Consider the following 9,851-nt stretch of genomic DNA (forward strand, 5'->3'; position numbering starts at 1 on the left):
TAGGGTTCTTTCTCTCTCTCTCTCTCTCTCTCTCTCTCTCTCTCTCTCTCTCTTTCTTTCTTTCTTTCCTTCTTTCTTTCTTTCTTTTTCGAGGTAGGGGTCTCACTGTGGCCCAGGCTGACCTGGAATTGACTGTGTAGTCTCAGGGTGGCCTCCAACTCCTGGTGACCCTCCTACCTCTGCTTTCTGAGTGCTGGGATTAAAGGTATGTGCCACCATGCCCGGCTAATATGTAAGCTTTTCTTTGTTGTTGTTGGTTTTCAAATTTATTTATTTGAGAGAGGGAGAGAAAATGGCTGCACTAGGGCCTCTTGCCACCGCACCTGAACTCAACACTGCACCCCAAATCCAGATACATGCCCCATTTTGTGAGCCTAGCTTTACATATCCAGGCGATCAGGCATTGTAAACAAATACCCTTAACCACTGAGCCATCTCTCCAGCCGTTTTTTTTTTTCTTTTGTTTCTCTCTCTGTGTGTGTGTGTGTGTGTGTGTGTGTGTGTGTGTGTTTCCCACCCCAGGTAGTCTCACTCTAGCTCAGGCTGACCTGAAAATCACTCTGTAGCCCCAGGTTGGCCTCAAACTCACAGTAATCTCCCTACCTGTGCCTCTGCAGGAATTAAAGGCATGTACCACCATGCATGGCCAAAGTACAGGCATTTTAGAGCAGTAAACTGGGACCCCATTTCTACCAGGACTATGCCAGACCACGGCTGGCTGACATCTTAAAAAAAATTGTTTTTTAAGACCCAGCATGATGGCTCACGCCTTTCATCCCAGCACTAGGGAGGCAGAGGTAGGAGGATCTCTGTGAGTTTGAGGCCACCCTGAGACTACATAGTGAATTCCAGGTCAGCCTGGGCTAGAGCGAGACCCTACCTCAAAAAACAAACAAACAAAAAAAAGATGCCAGCCTCCAAAACAAAGGTTTTCCTCAGCAGATTATAAGACAATTACCAATTGAATTGCTTACCTTAAGACAGAGAAAGAGAAAGGAGTGACTGTCTCCCTTGTGTTCCTGTTGCTTAAGACATAGCCATACATCAGCTTAACCCACCTGAGAGCCTCAGTGGACCTTCAGCCAGTCACTTGCTCTGTGAACAATCACCCAAGACAGACGCTTTCCTATCACCTGTGTGATTAGAGACCTACTGGGCTCATGGGCCAACAGACAAGCAAATAAAAGTACCACTCACTCTAGCAAGGAGTGGATCTAGGATCTAGGAGGCCTTCTTGGAAAAGAGCACACCCTTGAATCTTGAAGGATGGAACATTCCAGAAAAGATTTCAGCGAGGGCTCCAGAAGCAAAGGCACTGAGATAGGAATGGGCATACAAGGTGAGGAGTCCCTGACAAGGAAGACCTAATATGAAGCTTCAGGACAGGAAGAAGTGACGTGTGGAGCAGGTGGCCAAGGAGAGCCTTGCTGAGAAGTGGGAAGACCCGTGAGAGGGTGTTGAGCTCTAGAGAAACGGCCAAGTCAAACCATTGAAGCCAGAGGCAGCCATCAGAACCAATGAGACGATTGTGCTGGGAAGATGGGCAGCTGCCATGTATTGACCACACAATGCCTCTGTGGGGCTAGGATGTGGCTCTGTGAGAGAGCACCTGCCAGGTTCAATGCCCACTACTGCAAAAACAGCAACAACAATAATTAGCCAGTTGTGGTGGCACATGCTGGTAGGAAATTGCTGAAGAGGCGGAGGCAGGAGGATAAAGAGTTCCAGGCCAGCCTGGACCATTAAGATAATAATAATAATAGTGTACCCTGACCAGGGGGAGCCAGGGAGGATCTGAGGGAAGGGTGCTCCAGGCACAGGGACCATTAGGTACAAAAGTCCTAAAGACAGGCCGGGCGTGGTGGCGCACACCTTTAATCCCAGAACTCAGGAGGCAAAGGTAGGAGGATCCCTGTAAGTTCGAGACCACCCTAAAACTACAGAGTGAATTCCAGGTCAGCCTAGGTTAGAGCAAGACCCTATCTCCAAAAACAAAAAACAAACAAACAAAAAAGTCCTGAGACAGGAAGGTGCTGGAATTTGAGGAACAGAAATGTGGTTTCCAACTAATGAGCAATAAAGAGAGTGGTAATGGGGCCAAGAATACATGGGAATGCCTAGCACGGGTGAGACCCTGGGTTTGATCCTCAACACTCAAAAGGGAAAGAGGGAGGGAGGGAAAAGATGACCCAAAGTGTCTTACCTGTAAGAGATTTACTTTGCTGGTAAACAAACGGATAGACTAAAAATGAAGAGGTAGGGCTGAAGAGATGGCTTAGCAGCTAAGGTGCTTGCTGATAAGGCCAGAGGATCCAGGTTCAATTCTCCAGTACCCATGTAACGCTGGATGTACAAGGTAGCACATGATGAGTATGGAGTTCATTTGCAGTGGCCAAATGCCCTGGTGTGTTTTCTCTCTGTGTCTCTCAAGTAAAGATTGATCTACCATATGACCAAGCTATAGCACTCCTAGGCATATAACCGAAGGAATCATCTCATTTCCTTAGAAGTACGTGCTCAACCGTGTTTATTGCTGCTCAATTTATAATAGCTGGGAAATGGAACCAGCCTAGATGTCCCTCAACTGATGAGTGGATAATGAAGATGTGGCACATTTATACAATGGAGTTCTACTCAGCGGTAAAGAAAAATGAAGTTATGAAATTTGCAGAAAAATGGATGGACCTGGAAAGGATTGTACTAAGTGAGGTAACCCAGGCCCAGAAAGCCAAGCGCCACATGTTCTCTCTCATATGTGGATCCTAGCTACAGATGATTGGGCTTCTGCAGGAGAATGAAAATACTTAGTAGCAGAGGCCAGTAAGTTTAAAAGGAGACATAAAGGGTAGAGAAAGGAAGGGAGGAGGGTACTTAATAGGTTGATATTGTATATTTGTAAGTACAATGATTGTAATGGGGAGGTAATATGATGGAGAATGGAATTTCAAAGGAGAAAGTGTGGGGGGGGAGGGAATTAACATGGGATATTTTTTGTAATCATGGAAAATGCTAATAAAAATTTAAAAAAATAAAATTTTTAAAAAAATTCACATCACCTTTAAAAAAAATGAAGGGCTGGAGAGAGGGCTTAGTGGTTAAGGCACTTGCAAAGACTAAGGACTCATGTTCAACTCTCCAGGTCCTACATGAGCTGGACGCACAGTGATGCAGGCACACAAGGTTGCACATGTGCACAAGGGGACTCATACGTCCGGAGTTCGACTGCAGTGGCCGGAGGCCCTAGTGTACCAATTCTCTCTCGCTCTCTCACATTAAAGAAAAGGCCAGTCTGTTGGGCTTGCCTGAAAAAAAAAAAAAGGCCAGACGTGGTGGCACACGCCTTTAATCCTAGCACTCAGGAGGCAGGATCGCAGTGAGTACAAGGTCAGAATGAGAATATAGAGTGAATTCCAAGTCAGTCTGGGCTAGAGTGAAACCCTACCTCGAAAAAAACACACCAAGAAATAAGAAGAAGAAGAAGAAGAGGGAGCCAGACATGGTGGTACACAACTCCCAGTACTCAGGACGCAGAGGTAGGAGGATCGCTGTGAGTTCGAGGCCACCCTGAGACTACATAGTGAATTCCAGGTCAGCCTGGGCTGACCCTACCTTGGAAACAAAAAAAAAGATGAAGAGGGAGCTGGAGAGATGAATTAGCAGTTCATGTGCTTGTCTTCAAAGCCTAAGGACCCAAGTTCAATTCCCCAGAACCCATGTAAGCCAGATGTACATGGTGGCACATGCATCTGGAGTTCATTTACAGTGGCTTGAAGCCCTGGCACACCCATTCTTTCCCTCTCCCTTCTTCTCTCTCTTTCTCTCTCTCTAATAAATAAGTATAAAATATTTTTAAATATTTTTTAAAAAGTCAAAAGGTGGGATATAGTGGCATATGCCTTTAATTCCAGCATTCGGGAAACAGAGATAGGATCACTGTGAGTTCGAGGCCACCCTGAGACTACATAGTGAATTCTAAGTCAGCCTGGACTAGAATGAGACTCTACCTCAAAAAAAGAAAGAAAGGGGCTGGAGAGATGGCTTAGCAGTTAAGGTGCTTGCCTGCAAAGTCAAAAGACCTTGGTTTGACTCCCCAGGACCCACATAAGCCAGATGTACAAGGTGGCCATACATCTGGAGTTCATTTGTAGTGGCTAGAAGCCCTGGCATGCCCATTCTCTCCATCTCTCTCTCTCTCTCTCTCAAATAAATAAATAAATAAAAACAAAATATTACAAAAAAAAAGAAAGAAGAGAAAAGAAACAATGAAGTGGTGGGAAAAAATACATCATGGGGCTGAAGAGATGGCTCCGTGTTTAAAGGCAGTTGCTTGACCACCTGGGTTCAGTTCCCCAGTAGCCACATAAAGCCAGATGCACAAAGAGGTACACACATCTGGAGTTCGTTTGCAGTGGCAAGAGGCAATGCTAAACTCATTCTCTGTCTCTCTCCATCTCTGTGAATCTCTATTCGCAAATAAATAAATAAAAATATGGTTTTAAAACAGAAAATTATTGCCAGGCATAGTGGCACATGCCTTTTAATCCCAGCACTTGGAAGGCAGAAGTAGGAGGATTGTCATGAGTTTGAGGCCATCCTTAAACTACATCGTGAATTCCTGGGCTAGAGTGAGACCCTACCTTGCAAAAAAAAAAAGAAAGAAAGAAAAGAAAATTATTAAATATTAGTGAGCGAAACTATAAAGGGACTGCAGAGATGGCTCAGCAGTTAAGGCACTTACTTGCAAAGCCTGATGGCCTGGGTTTGATTCCCCAGTACCCACGTAAAGCCAGATGCATAAAGTGACCCATGTGTCTGGAGTTCATTTGCAGCATCTAGAGGCCCTGGTGCACCCATTCTCCATCATCCGCCTTGCAAATAAATAAATGAAAATTAAAAAATTATTTCAAAAAAGAAACTATATGAGCCAAGCGTGGTGATGCACGCCTTTAATCCCAGCACTCAGGAGGCAGAGGTAGGCGGATCATTTTGAATTGGAGGCCACCCTAAGACTATATAGCTCAGGTCAGCCTGAGCTAGAGTGAGGCCTTACCTCAAAAAACCAAAAGAAAATGGATTTTCAAAGGGGAAAGTGGGGGGGGGGGGAATTAACATGGGATTTTTTTTTATAATCATGGAAAATGCTAATAAAAATTTTTTAAAAATTAAAAACAAAAGAAAACAAGAAACTATAGCAGACTTCCGGTTAAGATGGCAGCGTAGGGGGGAAAAAGACAAAAAAAAACTCAGCAAAATACACACTTTTACTAAAAAGTGAGGTGTATAGGAAATTGAAGTGGCAGCGGAGAAGTAGAAGAGTTCCAGAACATCCAGAGCCCGCACCGGTGGGAGAAGCGGCTCCGGCAGCTCAGCCAACTGCCGCGGCTGTGGCGCACCAGAAAGCCGCCAGGCTCCGCTCGAGCCGCAGGACAAGCCAGGTGCGGGATTTTCCCCTCACACCGCGCTCTCCGCAACTCGGGAAACGTGTGTGAGGGGAGAGCGGCAGCGAGCAGAGGAGGAGCAGACCGCGAGGTAGAAGAACACGTGGAACAGCGATACAACCAGAGCAGCCGCGGCTCCCTCCCCTCCCCCACCGCCTGAGCCCAGCTCCTGCGAACAGAGCAGCGGCCTGGGACCCGGCCACGCCAACTTGGGCTGAGAGCGGGACCCAAGCAGGAGCAGAGTCTGGCAGCAACATCAGTGGCTCCAGCACCGGTAACAGCAGCCCCAGCAGCAGCAGACCCAGGAGTGGCAGCAGCGGCAGACTCGGCAGCAGCAGCTTCAGGGGGAGCAGCGGCAGTGGACACAGCAGCAGCAGCTTCAGCAGCAGTGGTGGCTCCAGCAGTGGCAGCTACAGCAACAGCAGAGGCAGCAGCAGCGGCTCAGTTTGCCCCACAGGAAAAGCAAGCGCCAAGCTCCAGAAATCAGAACAGCAACCCGACAACCCAGGCAGCAACTTGACTGAAACCAAACTCATCCAAGGTAACTGGGATTGCACCAGGGAAGGGTCTCACTTGGTCGCAAGCTGACTTGGATCCCTCAATAGACCAGAAATTTTAACCTCTTTGTTGATAGAGGATCTGGTCGTTATAATAACTACTCTTGCATACATACTCGGGGCTGTTTTTGATTGAATGTGTACAGTGTTTAAATTTTAGAATCCACCTGTATTTTATTCCACTCAGCCTGCCTGAATACTCCTATAGCAGGGAAACTCAACCCCTAAGAACATCTTTGTAGATACTCTGAGAGTCTTAAGAGCCACACCTAACACCTTAAGGTCCTACCCTGAAAATATATTACATCAAATCAATTGATACAGCTAAGAATACACAGCTAGCTAGAAAATCCAAGCATTAATTTAATCCAAGATGCAAAAATATATACATTATAACACAAGAAACACTAAAAAGCAAGACGATATAAATCCACCTAAAAGTATTAATGCATCAGAAATGTCCTCCAGTGAGAAAGAGTTACAGGAAATGCCTGAGAAAGAGTTCAAAAGAATGATTATAAATATGTTCAAAGAGGTCAAAGAACACATCAAAACAATCAAAGAGGAAATCAAAGGAATCAAAGAAGAGGCAGGACACCAATTTAATGAAATAAAGAAGGCAATACAAGACATAAATAAGGAAATAGAAACAATAAAGAAAAACCAGTCAGAATTACTAGCAATGAAGAACACAGTTAATGAAATAAAAAACCCTGTAGAAAATCTCACCAGTAGGATGGATGAGGGAGAGGACAGAATATCTAAGCTAGAAGACCAGGTGGCAGACCTAATGCAGTCCAACAAAGAGAAAGACAAACTTATAGAAAAGTATGAGTGGGAATTTCAAGATATTCGGGACACTATGAAAAGATCCAATATAAGAATTCAGGGCATAGTAGAAGGAGAAGAACTCCACTCCAGAGGCATAGTAGGCATCTTCAACAAAATCATAGAAGAAAATTTCCCCCAAATTGGGAAAGAGTTGCCAATGCAGATACAGGAAGCTTTTAGAACCCCAGCCAGACAAAACCCAGAAAGAACCTCTCCTCGCCATATTATAATCAAACTTCCAAACACACACACCAAAGAAAAAATATTGAAAGCAGTTAGAGAGAAAAATCAAGTTACCTACAAAAGCAAGCCCATCAGGATTACAGCAGATTATTCAACACAAACTTTTAAAGCCAGAAGGGCTTGGAGTGATATATTCCAAGTTCTGAAAGATAACAACTGTCAACCAAGGTTACTTTATCCTGCAAAGTTGTCCATTCAAATAGATGGAGAAATAAAGACATTCCATGACAAAAGCAGGTTAAAGGAGTATTTGAAGACAAAACCAGCTCTACAGAAAATACTTGATAGAATCCTCCATGCTGAAGAAAAGGAAAAGCACACATATAAGGAACCTAGAAAAAAACAAGCAATACTCAAATACTAGTTAACAGAAGAGAACGCAGGTAGAACCAGAAACACACACACACACACACACACACAAAAGGCAAACATAAATACACACCTTTCAATAATATCTCTTAATATCAACAGCCTCAATGCCCCAAAGAAAAGACATAGATTTGCAGACTGGGTTAAAAAGCAGGATCCTACAATTTGTTGTCTCCAAGAAACTCACCTTTCTACAAAGGATAGACATTATCTTAGGGTGAAAGGTAGGAAGATGGTGTTTCAAGCAAATGGGCCTAGAAAACAAGCTGGGGTTGCTATCCTAATATCAGACAGGGTAGACTTTAGTCCGATGTTAGTCAAGAAAGATAAGGAAGGTCACTTTATATTGATTAAGGGCACACTCCAACAGGAGGACATTACAATCCTAAACATATATGCACCTAACATGGGGGCTCCCAAATTCGTCAAACAAACACTATTAGAACTAAGGTCACAGATAACACCAAACACAGTGGTGGTGGGTGACTTTAACACCCCACTCTCATCAATTGACAGGTCATCCCGGGAAAGAATAAACAGAGAGGCATCTGGACTAAATGAGGTCATAGAAGGAATGGACTTAACAGATATATACAGGACATTTCATCCAAAGGCTGCAGAATATACATTCTTTTCAGCAGCACATGGAACATTCTCTAAGATAGACCATATATTAGGACACAAAGCAAATCTTAACAAATTCAGGAAAATTGAAATAATTCCTTGCATTCTATCTGACCACAATGGAATTAAACTACAAATCAGTAGCAAGAAAGGCTATAGAGCATACACAAAATCATGGAAACTAAACAATACACTACTAAATGATGAATGGGTCAATGAAGAAATCAAAAAGGAAATCAAAAAATTTATAGAGTCAAATGATAATGAGAACACAACATACCAAAATCTCTGGAACACAATGAAGGCAGTTCTAAGAGGTAAATTTATAGCCTTAAGTGCCTATATTAAGAAATTAGAAAGGTCGCGAGTAAACGACCTAATGCTTTGCCTTAAAGCCTTGGAAAAAGAAGAACAAGGCAAACCAAAAATCAGTAAATGGGAAGAAATAATAAAGATTAGGGCAGAAATTAATGAAATAGAAACAAAAAGAACAATCCAAAGAATTAATGAAACAAAGAGTTGGTTCTTTGAAAGGATAAACAAGATTGATAAACCTTTAGCAAATCTGACCAAAAGAAAGAGAGAAGAGACACAAATGAATAAAATCAGAGATGAACAAGGTAACATCACAACAGATTCCAGAGAAATTCAAAAACTCATAGGGACATACTATAAAAGCATATACTCCACAAAGTATGAAAATCTGAAAGAAATGGATGATTTCCTTGATCTATATGACCTACCTAAATTAAATCAAAATGAGATTAATCACTTAAATAGACCTATAACAAACATGGAGATCCGAACAGTTATCAATAATCTCCCAACTAAAAAAAGCCCAGGCCCGGATGGATTCACTGCTGAATTTTACCAGACTTTTAAGGAAGAGCTAACACCATTGCTTCTTAAGCTTTTCCAGGAAATAGAAAAAGAAGGAATTCTACCAAACTCCTTCTATGAGGCCAGCATCACCCTGATACCAAAACCAGGCAAAGATAGAACAAAAGAAGAAAATTACAGACCAATCTCCCTCATGAACATAGATGCAAAAATTCTCAACAAAACAAAACAAAAAAACAAAAAAAACAGAATCCAAAAGTATATCAAAAAGATCATTCACCCTGACCAAGTAGGCTTTATCCCAGAGATTCAGGGATGGTTCAACATACGCAAATCTATAAATGTAATACATTACATAAACGGGTTGAAGGACAAAAATCACATGATCATCTCATTAGACGCAGAGAAAGCATTTGACAAAATCCAACATCCCTTCATGATAAAAGTCCTACAGAGACTGGGAATAGAAGGAACATATCTCAATATAATAAAGGCTATTTATGACAAGCCTACAGCCAACATATTACTAAATGGGGAAAAACTCAAAGCTTTCCCACTAAAATCAGGAACAAGACAAGGGTGTCCACTGTCCCCACTTTTATTTAATATAGTTTTGGAAGTCTTAGCCATAGCAATAAGGCAAGAGACACACATAAAAGGGATACAAATTGGAAAGGAAGAAATCAAGTTATCATTATTTGCAGATGACATGATTCTATACATAAAGGACCCTAAAGACTCTACTAGCAAGCTGGTAGAGCTGATCAAAACCTACAGCAATGAAGTAGGATACAAAATAAATACACAGAAATCAGTAGCCTTCATATATGCTAACAACAAACACACAGAGGATGAAATCAGAGAATCACACCCATTCACAATTGCATCAAAAAAAAATAAAGTACCTTGGAATAAACCTAACCAAGGAAGTAAAGAATCTCTACAATGA

The sequence above is a fragment of the Jaculus jaculus genome, chromosome 6 (assembly GCF_020740685.1).
Source record: "Jaculus jaculus isolate mJacJac1 chromosome 6, mJacJac1.mat.Y.cur, whole genome shotgun sequence".
Lineage (NCBI taxonomy): Eukaryota > Metazoa > Chordata > Mammalia > Rodentia > Dipodidae > Jaculus > Jaculus jaculus.